The sequence below is a fragment of the Scophthalmus maximus genome, chromosome 7 (genome assembly GCF_022379125.1).
Source record: "Scophthalmus maximus strain ysfricsl-2021 chromosome 7, ASM2237912v1, whole genome shotgun sequence".
In the NCBI taxonomy this organism is placed as follows: Eukaryota; Metazoa; Chordata; class Actinopteri; order Pleuronectiformes; family Scophthalmidae; genus Scophthalmus; species Scophthalmus maximus.
The window spans coordinates 5,214,474-5,230,811 of NC_061521.1; positions in this window are offsets into that span (position 1 = coordinate 5,214,474).

The following is a 16,338-nucleotide window of genomic DNA, read 5'->3' on the forward strand; positions in this document are numbered from 1 at the left end:
TTGAAATACGACAGTTTTGACAAAGTATCATAGTTTTGAAAGAATAGTGTCAAAACCAGTGTTTTCTCATTGAACTACATCAGTTTTGACAAAGAATCATACTTTTAACCTGTTGTGTCAAAACCAGCGTTTTCTCATTCAATTACGTCAGTTTTGACACAGCATCATAGTTTCGAACGTAATATGTCAAAACCATCGTTTTCTCATTGAAATACAACAGTTTTGACACAGTATCATAGTTTTGAACTTATTGTGTCAACACCAGCGTTTTCTCATTGAAATACGTCAGTTTTGAACCTATTGTGTCAAAACCAGCGTTTTCTCATTGAAATACAACAGTTTTTACACAGTATCATAGTTTTGAACTTATTGTGTCAAAACCAGTGATTTCTCATTCAACTACGTCAGTTTTGACACAGCATCATAGTTTCGAACGTAATGTGTCAAAACCATCGTTTTCTCATTGAAATACAACAATTTTGACACAGTATCATAGTTCTTAACTGATTGTGTAAAAAAAGCCAGCGTTTTGACACAATATCATAGTTTTGAACTTATTGTGTCAAAACCAGTGATTCCTCATTCAACTACGTCAGTTTTGACACAGCATCATAGTGTCGAACGTAATGTGTCAAAGCCAGCGTTTTCTCATTAAAATACGTCAGTTTTGACACAGTATCATATTTTTGAAGGTATTGTGTCAAAACCAGTGATTTCTCATTAAACTACGTCAGTTTTGACACATCATCATAGTTTCGAACGTAATGTGTCAAAACCATCGTTTTCTCATTGAAATACAACAGTTTTGAACTTAGTGTCAAAACCAGTGATTTCTAATTAAACTACGTCAGTTTGGACACAGTATCATAGTTTTGTGTCAAAACAAGCGTTTTCTCATTGAAATACGTCAGTTTTGACAAAGTGTTATGGTTTTGAACATGTGTTGAAACCAGCGTTTTCCCAATGAACTAGTCAGTTTTGACACAGTACCATTGTTTTGTGTCAAAACCAGTGTTTTTCATTGAAATACGACAGTTTTGACAAAGTATCATAGTTTTGAAAGAATTGTGTCAAAACCAGCGTTTTCTCTTTGAAATACGTCAGTTTTTACACAGTATCATAGTTCTTAACTGATTGTGTAAAAAAAGCCAGCGTTTCGACACAATATCATAGTTTTGAACGAATTGTGTCAAAACCAGTGTTTTCTCATTCAACTACGTCAGTTTTGACACAGCATCATAGTTTCGAACGTAATGTGTCAAAGCCAGCGTTTTGTCATTGAAATACGTCAGTTTTGAACCTATTGTGTCAAAACCAGTGTTTTCTCATTGAAATACGACACTTCTGACACAGTATCATAGTTTTGAACTTATTGTATCAAAACCAGTGATTTCTCATTAAACTACGTCAGTTTTAACACAGCATCATAGTTTCGAACGTATTGTGACAACACCAAAGTTTTCTCATTGAAATACTTTAGTTTGGACACCGTATCATGGTTTTTAACCTATTGTGTCAAAACAAGCGTTTTCTCATTGAAATACGTCAGTTTTGAACCTATTGTGTCAAAACCGGCGTTTTCTCATTGAAATACTTTAGTCTTGACACAGTATCATAGCTCTTAACTGATTGTGTAAAAAAAGCCAGCGTTTTCACACAATATCAGAGTTTTGAACAAATTGTGTTAAAACCAGCGTTTTCTCTTTGAAATACAACAGTTTTGACAAAGGGTTATGGTTTTGAACCTATTGTGTTGAAACCAGCGTTTTCCCAATGAACTAGTCAGTTTTGACACAGTATTCACTGTCCGACCACCAATCACTGAGTCCGACCACCATTCACAGCGTCGATCACCATTCACTGAGTCCGACCACCATTCACGAGGTCCGACCACCATTCACGGGGTCAAACCACCATTCACAGGGTCTGACCACCATTCACTGAGTCCGACCACCATTCACAGAGTCCGACCACCATTCACAGGGTCCGACCACCATTCACTGAGTCCGACCACCATTCACCGGGTGCGACGAAAATTCACAGGGTCCGACCACCATTCACTGAGTCCGACCACCATTCACAGAGTCCGACCACCATTCACAGAATCCGACCTCCATTCACAGGGTCCGACCACCATTCACTGAGTCAGACCACCATTCACAGAGTCCGACCACCATTCACAGAATCCGACCTCCATTCACAGGGTCCGACCACCATTCACTGAGTCAGACCACCATTCACAGGGTCCGACCACCATTCACTGAGTCCGACCACCATTCACAGGGTGCGACCACCGTTCACAGGGTCCGACCACCGTTCACAGGGTCCGATGACCGTTCACAGGGTCCGACCACCGTTCAGAGGGTCCGATGACCGTTCACAGGGTCCGACCACCGTTCACAGGGCCCGACCACCATTCACAGGGTCCGACCACCATTCACAGGGTCCGACCACCATTCACTGAATCCGACCACCATTCACTGAATCCGACCACCATTCACATGGTCCGACCACCATTCACTGAGTCTGACCCCCATTCATACGGTCCGACCACCATTCACTGAGTCCGACCACCATTCATAGGGTCCGACCACCATTCACTGAATCCGACCACCATTTACTGAGTCCGACCACCATTCACAGGGTGCAACCACCATTCACAGGGTCGGACCACCATTCACTGAGTCCGACCACCATTCACAGGGTGCGACCACCGTTCACAGGGTCCGACCACCATTCACCGGGTGCGACCACCATTCACAGGGTCCGACCACCATTCACAGAGTCCGACCACCATTCACAGTGTCCGACCACCATTCCCGGGGTCCGACCACCATTCATAGGGTCCGACCACCATTCACTGAATCCGACCACCATTTACTGAGTCCGACCACCATTCACAGGGTGCAACCACCATTCACAGGGTCCGACCACCATTCACTGAGTCCGACCACCATTCACAGGGTGCGACCACCGTTCACAGGGTCCGACCACCATTCACCGGGTGCGACCACCATTCACAGGGTCCGACCACCATTCACAGAGTCCGACCACCATTCACAGTGTCCGACCACCATTCACTGAGTCCGACCACCATTCACAGGGTGCGACCACCGTTCACAGGGTCCCACAACCGTTCACAGGGTCCGACCACCGTTCACAGGGTCCCACCACCATTCACAGGGTCCGAACACCATTAACTGAGTCCGACCACCATTCACTGAGTCCGACCACCATTCACAGGGTCCGATCACCATTCACTGAGTCCGACCACCATTCACTGAGTCCGACCACCATTCACAGGGTCCCACCACCATTCACTGGGTCCGACCACCAAGAGTCCATTCCTCAGAACAGGGGCTTTCTCATGGGAAGTACGATAGTTTGCATGACTCCCGGGACTGACAAGGAGGGCCTCAGACCAAACAGGGACTTTCTCAGGGGAAGTAGAGAGTTTGCCAGCCTGTGTAGTAGTGTGATACACCACGGGTACTGACATAGATTAGATATATGAACATGTTTTTGTTTATATCCCCTTCCTTGGCCGATGTAATTGCACATCCTTATCACGGTAGCTGTGAAATGAGAACTACGGGTACCCGAGGTCGGTAATTAGGGACAATAATACACAAAGGACATCAAGGTTTCGTACACACTATCAGCCTTTATTGAATGACACAGGTTTTGCTTTATAACACACAACACAAATCCCTAGTTGGGAGTTATGAGGGTTCGCATTGTAGTACGATCCGGACTCAGTGAACGCTGGTCGGACTCAGTGAACGCTGGTCGGACCCAGTGAATGCTGGTCGGACCCAGGGAACGCTGGTCGGACTCAGTGAACGCTGGTCGGACCCAGTGAACGCTGGTCGGCCCCCGTGAATGCTGGTCGGACCCAGTGAACGCTGGTCGGACTAGTTAAACCCTAGATGCCGAGAAACTCTGTTTTACCGGTAGCCCGGGTCTCTGAACGCTGACCGTCACATCATAACAAGGGAGAAAAGGGTTCGATGAGCAAAGTCATTAAGTCGGCTATGATCACAACACAGGCCTGATATCCGTATGTTGTATTTTGTTTAGTACGTGAACAGAAGGACCAATCATTGTTGAGCTAGCCTGCTGTATTACACAACGGGTTGGATGGCGAAGGTCTTCATGGTGAAGGATACCATTTCCGGGACAGTGGATACACGCTCTATCATACAGGTCTGTATATTCCTCAGATAAACCGCCCCGGAGCCTCGGGGTTGGGGCTTCTCTGACCCCACGAGTCGGACAAACCGCCCCGAAGCCTCGGGGTCGGGGCTTCTCTGACCCCAACCCACGAGTCGGACAAACCGCCCCGGAGCCTCGGGGTCGGGTCGGGGCTTCTCTGACCCCAACCCCCCCCCCCCCCAAGAGAGAGAGAGAGAGAGAGAGAGAGAGAGAGAGAGAGAGAGATAGAGAGAGAGAGAGAGAGAGAGAGAGAGAGAGAGACACACACACACACACACACAGAAAGAAAGAAAGCCACAGCGGTGATCCCTGGACACGGTGATAGAGGGTGCCCCAACTCTTCACAAAAAGGACACAGGCGGGCGCTCTCGCGATCAAGGCCTTCGCCTGATCTCTGCCTTGGGCCTATGCGCACAGCCCGGTGGCGATTTTAAAAAAAAAACCCTGGTGGACCGAGTATGCAAAAGTGTAGCACAAGGGTTAATCTTTGAATTTGTCTAAATAATATTGAATGAATTAATTGGGGATAACTATGTATTAATGTTTCATTGAAAACTCAATATTAAATTTGAAAAAATAATGTCTAAAGGAAATATTTGTTTATATAAAACTTTAGTATGACATTTTGTAATTTTAAGGATACTTTATGTAAATGCGAGGAAATATTTAATATTTTTTTTGAATGTACAAAAAATTACCCTGTTGTATGACATCAAAATGTTGAATTATCCATAGGCCTAGTAGCACAACATCAAACAAAGATATGACTTTTCTTAGTATTTCCCATAGATTGTCACAAAACAGCATTTTCTCAGCATAATACATATATTTTGACACAGTATCAGAGTATTTTTTTAAAAAGTTTGGCACAATATATCCACAAAATACATTAGTTTTGACAGTTTTCTTACAATTTAACATAGTTTGTCACAAAACAGCGTTTTCCGAGTGAAATACGACAGTTTTTACATTATTATTGTATTTCACTTTTTCATATATCAACTGTTTTTTGAGCAATATATATGTTTTGAGACAGTATCATTGTATATCACGTGGTTTGTCACAGATAGGCGTTTTCTCAGCAAAATACATCATTTTTGAAAGAGTATCAATGTACTTCACTTAATTTTTCACGAACAAGCTTTTTCTCATTGAAATACGTCAGTCTTGACACAGTATCATAGTTCTTAACTGATTGGGTAAAAAAAGCAAGCGTTTTGACACAGCATCATAGTTTCGAACGTAATGTGTCAAAGCCAGCGTTTTCTCATTGACATATGTCAGTTTTGACACAGTATCATAGTTTTGAACGTACTTTGTAAACACCAAAGTTTTCTCATTGAAATACGTCAGTTTTAAAACAGCATCGTAGTTTTGAACCTATTTTGTCAAAACCAGCGTTTTCTCATCGAAATACAACAGTTTTGACACAGTATCATAGTTTTGAACTTATTGTGTCAAAACCAGTGTTTTCTCATTGAAATACAACAGTTTTGAACTTATTGTGTCAAAACCAGTGATTTCTCATTGAACTACGTCAGTTTTGACACAGCATCATGGTTTTTAACCTATTGTGTCAAAAAAAGCGTTTTCTCATTGAAATACGTCAGTTTTGACAAAGTGTTATGGTTTTGAACATGTGTTGAAACCAGCGTTTTCCCAATGAACTAGTCAGTTTTGACACAGTACCATTGTTTGGTGTCAAAACCAGCGTTTTCTCATTGAAATACGTCAGTTTTGAACCGATTGTGTCAAAACCAGCATTTTCTCATTGAAATACGTCAGGTTTGACACAGTATTATGGTTTTGAACCTTTCGTGTCAAAACCAGCGTTTTCTCATTGAAATACGTCAGTTTTGACAAAGTGTTATGGTTTTGAAGCAATTGTGTTGAAACCAGCGTATTCCCAATGAACTAGTCAGTTTTGACACAGTATTCACTGAGTCCGACCACCATTCGATGAGTCCGACCACCTTTCACAGAGTCCGACCACCATTCACTGAGTCCGACCACCATTCACAGGGTCCGACCACCATTCACTGAGTCCGACCACCATTCACAGGGTCCGACCACCATTGACTGAGTCCGACCACCATTCACAGGGTCCGACCACCATTGACTGAGTCCGACCACCATTCACAGGGTCCAACCACCATTCACTGAGTCCGACCACCATTCACAGGGTCCGACCACCATTGACTGAGTCCGACCACCATTCACAGGGTCCGACCACCATTGACTGAGTCCGACCACTATTCACAGGGTCAGACCACCATTTCTTGAGTCCGACCACCATTCACAGGGTCCGACCACCATTGACAGAGTCCGACCACCATTCACAGGGTCCGACCACCATTGACTGAGTCCGACCACCATTCAAAGGTTCCAACCACCATTCACAGGGTCCGACCACCATTGACTGAGTCCGACCACTATTCACAGGGTCAGACCACCATTTCTTGAGTCCGACCACCATTCACAGGGTCCGACCACCATTGACAGAGTCCGACCACCATTCACAGGGTCCGACCACCATTGACTGAGTCCGACCACCATTCAAAGGTTCCAACCACCATTCACTGAGTCCGACCACCATTTACAGAGTCCGACCACCATTAACGGGGTCTGACCACCATTCACAGGGTCTGACCACCATTCACGGGGTCCGACCACCATTCACAGGTTCCGACCACCATTCACTGGGTCCGACCACCAAGAGTCCATTCCTCAGAACAGGGGCTTTCTCATGGGAAGTACGATAGTTTGCATGACTCCCGGGACTGACAAGGAGGGCCTCAGACCAAACAGGGACTTTCTCAGGGGAAGTAGAGAGTTTGCCAGCCTGTGTAGTAGTGTGATACACCACGGGTACTGACATAGATTAGATATATGAACATGTTTTTGTTTATATCCCCTTCCTTGGCCGATGTAATTGCACATCCTTATCACGGTAGCTGTGAAATGAGAACTACGGGTACCCGAGGTCGGTAATTAGGGACAATAATACACAAAGGACATCAAGGTTTCGTACACACTATCAGCCTTTATTGAATGACACAGGTTTTGCTTTATAACACACAACACAAATCCCTAGTTGGGAGTTATGAGGGTTCGCATTGTAGTACGATCCGGACTCAGTGAACGCTGGTCGGACTCAGTGAACGCTGGTCGGACCCAGTGAATGCTGGTCGGACCCAGGGAACGCTGGTCGGACTCAGTGAACGCTGGTCGGACCCAGTGAACGCTGGTCGGCCCCCGTGAATGCTGGTCGGACCCAGTGAACGCTGGTCGGACTAGTTAAACCCTAGATGCCGAGAAACTCTGTTTTACCGGTAGCCCGGGTCTCTGAACGCTGACCGTCACATCATAACAAGGGAGAAAAGGGTTCGATGAGCAAAGTCATTAAGTCGGCTATGATCACAACACAGGCCTGATATCCGTATGTTGTATTTTGTTTAGTACGTGAACAGAAGGACCAATCATTGTTGAGCTAGCCTGCTGTATTACACAACGGGTTGGATGGCGAAGGTCTTCATGGTGAAGGATACCATTTCCGGGACAGTGGATACACGCTCTATCATACAGGTCTGTATATTCCTCAGATAAACCGCCCCGGAGCCTCGGGGTTGGGGCTTCTCTGACCCCACGAGTCGGACAAACCGCCCCGAAGCCTCGGGGTCGGGGCTTCTCTGACCCCAACCCACGAGTCGGACAAACCGCCCCGGAGCCTCGGGGTCGGGTCGGGGCTTCTCTGACCCCAACCCCCCCCCCCCCCAAGAGAGAGAGAGAGAGAGAGAGAGAGAGAGAGAGAGAGAGAGATAGAGAGAGAGAGAGAGAGAGAGAGAGAGAGAGAGACACACACACACACACACACAGAAAGAAAGAAAGCCACAGCGGTGATCCCTGGACACGGTGATAGAGGGTGCCCCAACTCTTCACAAAAAGGACACAGGCGGGCGCTCTCGCGATCAAGGCCTTCGCCTGATCTCTGCCTTGGGCCTATGCGCACAGCCCGGTGGCGATTTTAAAAAAAAAACCCTGGTGGACCGAGTATGCAAAAGTGTAGCACAAGGGTTAATCTTTGAATTTGTCTAAATAATATTGAATGAATTAATTGGGGATAACTATGTATTAATGTTTCATTGAAAACTCAATATTAAATTTGAAAAAATAATGTCTAAAGGAAATATTTGTTTATATAAAACTTTAGTATGACATTTTGTAATTTTAAGGATACTTTATGTAAATGCGAGGAAATATTTAATATTTTTTTTGAATGTACAAAAAATTACCCTGTTGTATGACATCAAAATGTTGAATTATCCATAGGCCTAGTAGCACAACATCAAACAAAGATATGACTTTTCTTAGTATTTCCCATAGATTGTCACAAAACAGCATTTTCTCAGCATAATACATATATTTTGACACAGTATCAGAGTATTTTTTTAAAAAGTTTGGCACAATATATCCACAAAATACATTAGTTTTGACAGTTTTCTTACAATTTAACATAGTTTGTCACAAAACAGCGTTTTCCGAGTGAAATACGACAGTTTTTACATTATTATTGTATTTCACTTTTTCATATATCAACTGTTTTTTGAGCAATATATATGTTTTGAGACAGTATCATTGTATATCACGTGGTTTGTCACAGATAGGCGTTTTCTCAGCAAAATACATCATTTTTGAAAGAGTATCAATGTACTTCACTTAATTTTTCACGAACAAGCTTTTTCTCATTGAAATACGTCAGTCTTGACACAGTATCATAGTTCTTAACTGATTGGGTAAAAAAAGCAAGCGTTTTGACACAGCATCATAGTTTCGAACGTAATGTGTCAAAGCCAGCGTTTTCTCATTGACATATGTCAGTTTTGACACAGTATCATAGTTTTGAACGTACTTTGTAAACACCAAAGTTTTCTCATTGAAATACGTCAGTTTTAAAACAGCATCGTAGTTTTGAACCTATTGTGTCAAAACCAGCGTTTTCTCATCGAAATACAACAGTTTTGACACAGTATCATAGTTTTGAACTTATTGTGTCAAAACCAGTGTTTTCTCATTGAAATACAACAGTTTTGAACTTATTGTGTCAAAACCAGTGATTTCTCATTGAACTACGTCAGTTTTGACACAGCATCATGGTTTTTAACCTATTGTGTCAAAAAAAGCGTTTTCTCATTGAAATACGTCAGTTTTGACAAAGTGTTATGGTTTTGAACATGTGTTGAAACCAGCGTTTTCCCAATGAACTAGTCAGTTTTGACACAGTACCATTGTTTGGTGTCAAAACCAGCGTTTTCTCATTGAAATACGTCAGTTTTGAACCGATTGTGTCAAAACCAGCATTTTCTCATTGAAATACGTCAGGTTTGACACAGTATTATGGTTTTGAACCTTTCGTGTCAAAACCAGCGTTTTCTCATTGAAATACGTCAGTTTTGACAAAGTGTTATGGTTTTGAAGCAATTGTGTTGAAACCAGCGTATTCCCAATGAACTAGTCAGTTTTGACACAGTATTCACTGAGTCCGACCACCATTCGATGAGTCCGACCACCTTTCACAGAGTCCGACCACCATTCACTGAGTCCGACCACCATTCACAGGGTCCGACCACCATTCACTGAGTCCGACCACCATTCACAGGGTCCGACCACCATTGACTGAGTCCGACCACCATTCACAGGGTCCGACCACCATTGACTGAGTCCGACCACCATTCACAGGGTCCAACCACCATTCACTGAGTCCGACCACCATTCACAGGGTCCGACCACCATTGACTGAGTCCGACCACCATTCACAGGGTCCGACCACCATTGACTGAGTCCGACCACTATTCACAGGGTCAGACCACCATTTCTTGAGTCCGACCACCATTCACAGGGTCCGACCACCATTGACAGAGTCCGACCACCATTCACAGGGTCCGACCACCATTGACTGAGTCCGACCACCATTCAAAGGTTCCAACCACCATTCACTGAGTCCGACCACCATTTACAGAGTCCGACCACCATTAACGGGGTCTGACCACCATTCACAGGGTCTGACCACCATTCACGGGGTCCGACCACCATTCACAGGTTCCGACCACCATTCACTGGGTCCGACCACCAAGAGTCCATTCCTCAGAACAGGGGCTTTCTCATGGGAAGTACGATAGTTTGCATGACTCCCGGGACTGACAAGGAGGGCCTCAGACCAAACAGGGACTTTCTCAGGGGAAGTAGAGAGTTTGCCAGCCTGTGTAGTAGTGTGATACACCACGGGTACTGACATAGATTAGATATATGAACATGTTTTTGTTTATATCCCCTTCCTTGGCCGATGTAATTGCACATCCTTATCACGGTAGCTGTGAAATGAGAACTACGGGTACCCGAGGTCGGTAATTAGGGACAATAATACACAAAGGACATCAAGGTTTCGTACAAACTATCAGCCTTTATTGAATGACACAGGTTTTGCTTTATAACACACAACACAAATCCCTAGTTGGGAGTTATGAGGGTTCGCATTGTAGTACGATCCGGACTCAGTGAACGCTGGTCGGACTCAGTGAACGCTGGTCGGACCCAGTGAATGCTGGTCGGACCCAGTGAACGCTGGTCGGACTCAGTGAACGCTGGTCGGACCCAGTGAACGCTGGTCGGCCCCCGTGAATGCTGGTCGGACCCAGTGAACGCTGGTCGGACTAGTTAAACCCTAGATGCCGAGAAACTCTGTTTTACCGGTAGCCCGGGTCTCTGAACGCTGACCGTCACATCATAACAAGGGAGAAAAGGGTTCGATGAGCAAAGTCATTAAGTCGGCTATGATCACAACACAGGCCTAATATCCATATGTTGTATTTTGTTTAGTACGTGAACAGAAGGACCAATCATTGTTGAGCCAGCCCGCTGTATTACACAACGGGTTGGATGGCGAAGGTCTTCACGGTGAAGGATACCATTTCCGGGACACTGGATACACGCTCTATCATACAGGTCTGTATATTCCTCAGACAAACCGCCCCGGAGCCTCGGGGTCGGGGCTTCTCTGACCCCACGAGTGGGACAAATCGCCCCGGAGCCTCGGGGTCGGGTCGGGGCTTCTCTGACCCCAACACCCCCCCCCCAAGAGAGAGAGAGAGAGAGCGACGTGCCGCTCGCCAGACCCCTCAGTAAACCAAGGGTCTGCAACCAACGCTCGCTGCGCTTAGCAAAAAGCTGAACATATTAATTGTTTAATCAATACTCTGTGTTATACCTTGTAGGAAGAAGCCGGCTGCCACTGCGGGATATCCCTGGAGAAAGCCAAATATCTCTGGGATATGGGTCTCGCATTGTGGTGCAACACTTGTTATGAGAAAACCTTTCCCGTACATCTGGTCCGAGGGGTACTATGTCACCAGGATTCCCTTTGTATCCCAGTGATAGCCCTAGATCAAGTCTGCCGAGTGGAAAGTACGGCAACCGTCGTCTGGACATCGCTAACACCTCACTTCGACCCAAGAATCCGATGGGCCAAGTTCGGGTCCTACCTTCCCACCTACATGAAAATGTGGGTATTCCCAGATGGTAAATATGCCTCTTCCAGTCACTTCAGCGATGGTAGATTCGTGGCAATAGGAGCGCCATTTTCCGGCGGCCAGACACCAAGTTCTACCACAGAAGTCGCAACTCAAACCGAAGGAGTTGGCTGGTACTACGAGGGTACAGGAGAAGGACTAATTGAGGTGGGATGGCCATCTGGCACTCCGACTGAGAGTCGGGAGAACGAGCAATCTTCAGGTTCATCCATGTCCTTGTTGGTAGAAGAAGAACTACAAGCAGCCCTTCAAGCTATCGAGGATCATTGCAAAGAAGAAGGACTTTTGAAACCTGAGTCGGAGCCAGAGAACAGCCTCGCAGAGGCATTGCTGACCCTCGAGACGGACAACAGCCTCAAGGAAATACCAATGGAGGACACCCAAGATGCCGTCGGAGTCGAGGAATTCACCACCCCGGCTGCAGAGGGAACACCATACCTAGAGGAACCACTAATTCTTGATCAATGGGAACTGATCAGTGAACAAACTCCAGGACCCAAGGAGATACCAGGAGGAGAAACACCCCCTGAATCGGAGAGGGTGCCAGAAGAAGACGTGCTTATTCTTTCGGTAGAAAGAGAGGATGATCTACTCGAGGAACTGCCATCCCCGACACGGGAGGTGCGCTGGTCCCCGACACTGATTAGAAGAAAATCCCCGTCACCAGAAAGAAGGAGAAGATTCCCCTCATCGATCATAAGAAGATCCCCAACACCTATAATGAGGAGGTCCCTGACGAGAATGATACAGATGACACCGCCGCAGGACAGATGGAGACCTCGACCTCAAGAAGGAGGTGTCAAGAGAAAGTTGAGATCTGCTCTCGACACGAATACCGGGCACATGCCTGGTATGGACAGAGATAAACAGTCCACTTCACAATTGAGGTAACACAGAGAGAAATATGAGAAAGTCAATCATAAAAGCATTGCAAGCCAAAATAATAAGATGTCATGATGAATAACTGTGTAGAAAGAACGAATCACAAACATGTAACCGCTATAACAAAGAGTTGATTTAGAAACAAAGTACTGAAATAATGTATGAATTACTGTAATCTACAATAGAGATGATTTTATAAGAAATGTAATGGAAACTGTAAAATGTAACCTCATATGACCGCTCACAAGAGAAAAGCAGAAGCGCTCAGTAAAGGAGAGAGGGGATTTCAAGTATTGTGTAATACAGAGAGCAGCACAGAGAATGGGTGATGTGTATTGATAAAGATCAACGAAGATTGTGCCATAGCCATTGCATTAATGCTACTGCTAAAACACATTCGGCACGTACGCCGGAAAGAGGGGAAGAGTCAGAAATGTCTTAATGTTGCCATAAAAGGGAAGAATTAAACATTAAGGGTTGTTATTCGATTAACACCAAACAACGACGATCAAGGGGGAAGGCTGAAGTTTGCTGTCCTAAAAAAATGTATAAAAAGACGCTGAGCAGAACGGCTCGGGGTTAGTCGTCGGAGCTACGTCAGTTTTGACACAGCATCATAGTTTCGAACGTAATGTGTCAAAGCCAGCGTTTTTTTCATTGACATACGTCAGTTTTGACACAGTATCATAGTTTTGAACGTACTTTGTAAACAACAAAGTTTTCTCATTGAAATACGTCAGTTTTGACACAGTATCTTATTTTTGAAGGTATTGTGTCAAAATCAGCATTTTCTCATTAAAATACGTCAGTTTTGACAAAGGCTTATGGTTTTTAACCTATTGTGTTGAAGCCAGCGTTTTCCCAGTGAACTAGTCAGTTTTGACACAGTATTCACTGAGTCCGACCACCATTCACAAGGTCCGACCACCATTCACTGAGTCCGACCACCATTCACAGGGTCCAACCACCATTTACTGAGTCCAACCACCATTCACAGGGTGCGACCACCATTAACTGAGTCCGACCACCATTCACAGAGTCCGACCACCATTCACAGGGTCCGACCACCATTCACAGGGTCCGACCACCATTCGCTGAGTCCGACCACCATTCACAAGGTCCGACCACCATTGACTGAGTCCGACCACCATTCACAGGGTCCGACCACCATTCAAAGGGTCCCACCACCGTTCACAGGGTCCGACCACCATTCACTGAGTCCGACCACCATTCACAGGGTCCGACCACCATTCACTGGGTCCGACCACCAGTCACTGAGTCCGACCACCATTCACAGGGTCCGACCACCATTCACTGAGTCCGACCACCATTCACTGAGTCCGACCACCATTCACAGGGTCCGACCACCGTTCACAGGGTCCGACCACCCTTCACAGGGTCCGACCACCGTTCACAGGGTCCCACGACCATTCACTGGGTCCGACCACCATTCACAGGGTCCGACCACCAAGAGTCCATGCCTCAGAACAGGGGCTTTCTCATGGGAAGTAAGATAGTTTGCACGTCTCCCGGCACTGACAAGGAGGGCCTCAGAACCAACAGGGACTTTCTCAGGGGAAGTAGAGAGTTTGCCAGCCTGTGTAGTAGTGTAATACACCACGGGTACTGACATAGATTAGATATATGAACATGTTTTTGTTTATATCCCCTTCCTTGGCCGATGTCATTGCACATCCTTATCACGGTAGCTGTGAAATGAGAACTATTGAACCTGGTCGGACTCAGTGAACGCTGGTCGGACCCAATGAACGCTGGTTGGACCCAGTGAACGCTGGTCGGACTCAGTGAACGCTGGTTGGACCCAGTGAACGCTGGTCGGACCCCGTGAATGCTGGTCGGACCCAGGGAACGCTGGTCAGACTAGGTGAACCCTAGAAGCCGAGAAACTCTTTTTTACCGGTAGCCCGGGTCTCTGAACGCTGACCGTCACATCATAACAAGGGAGAAAAGGGTTCGATGAGCAAAGTCATTAAGTCGGCTATGATCACAACACAGATACTAAACAAAATATGTTGTATTTTGTTTAGTACGTGTACAGAAGAACCAATCATTGTTGAGCCAGCCCGCTGTATTACACAACGGGTTGCATGGCGAAGGTCTTCACGGTGATTTCCGGGACACTGGATAGACGTTCTATCATACAGGTCTGTATATTCCTCAGACAAACCGCCCCGGAGCCTCGGGGTCGGGGCTTCTCTGACCCCACGATTCGGACAAACCGCCCCGGAGCCTCGGGGTCGGGGCTTCTCTGACCCCAACCCACGCTTTGGACAAACAGCCCTGGAGCCTCGGGGTCGGGTTGGGGCTTCTCTGACCCAAACCCTAAGAAAGATAGAGAGACACACACACACACACACACAAAAACACACAGAAAGAAAGAAAGAAACAGCGGCGAACCTGGACACGGGTGATAGAGGGTCTTATCTCTGCCTTGGTCCTATGCACGCAGCCCGGTGGCGATTTAAAAACACCCCCCCGGTGGACCGAGTATGCAAAAGGGTAGCACAAGGGATACGGTGTCAAAACTGACGTATTTCAATGAGAAAACGCTGGTTTTCACACGATAGGTTCAAAACCATAATACTGTCTCAAAACTGACATATTTCAATGAGAAAACGCTGGTTTTGACACAATAGGTGTCAAACCAGTGATACTGTGTCAAAAATGTCGTATTTCAATGAGAAAACGCTGGTTTTGACACAATAGGTTCAAAACTGACGTATTTCAATGGGAAAACGCTGGTTTTGACACTATAGGTTACAAACCAATGATACTGTGTCAAAAATGTCGTATTTCAATGAGAAAACGCTGGTTTTGACACAATAGGTTCAAAACTGACTTATTTCAATGAGAAAACGCTGGTTTTGACACTATAGGTTACAAACCAATGATACTGTGTCAAAAATGTCGTATTTCAATGAGAAAACGCTGGTTTTGACACAATAGGTTCAAAACTGACTTATTTCAATGAGAAAACGCTGGTTTTGACACTATAGGTGTCAAACCAGTGATACTGTGTCAAAACTGTCGTATTTCATGAGGAAACGCTGGTTTTGACACAACACGTTCAAAACCACGATACTGTGAAAGAACTGACATATTCCAATGAGAAAACGCTGGTTTTGACACAATAGGTGTCAAACCAGTGATACTGTCTCAAAACTGACATATTCCAATGAAAAAACGCTGGTTTTGACACAATAGGTTTCAAACCAGTGATACTGTCTCAAAACTGTCGTATTTCAATGAGAAAACGCTGGTTTTGACACAATAGGTTCAAAACTACAATACTGTGACAAAACGTACGTAACTCAATGAGGAAAAGCTGGTTTTGACACAAAAGCATGGTACTGTGTCAAAACTGACGTATTCCAATGAGAAAAATCTGGTTTTGACACAATAGGTGTCAAACCAGTGATACTGTGTCAAAACTTTCGTATTTCAATGAGAAAACGCTGGTTTTGACACACTAGGTTCAAAACTGACGTATTTCAATGAGAAAACGCTGGTTTTGACACTATAGGTGTCAAACCAGTGCTACTGTGTCAAAACTGTCGTATTTCATGAGGAAACGCTGGTTTTGACACAACACGTTCAAAACCACGATACTGTGAAAAAACTGACATATTCCAATGAG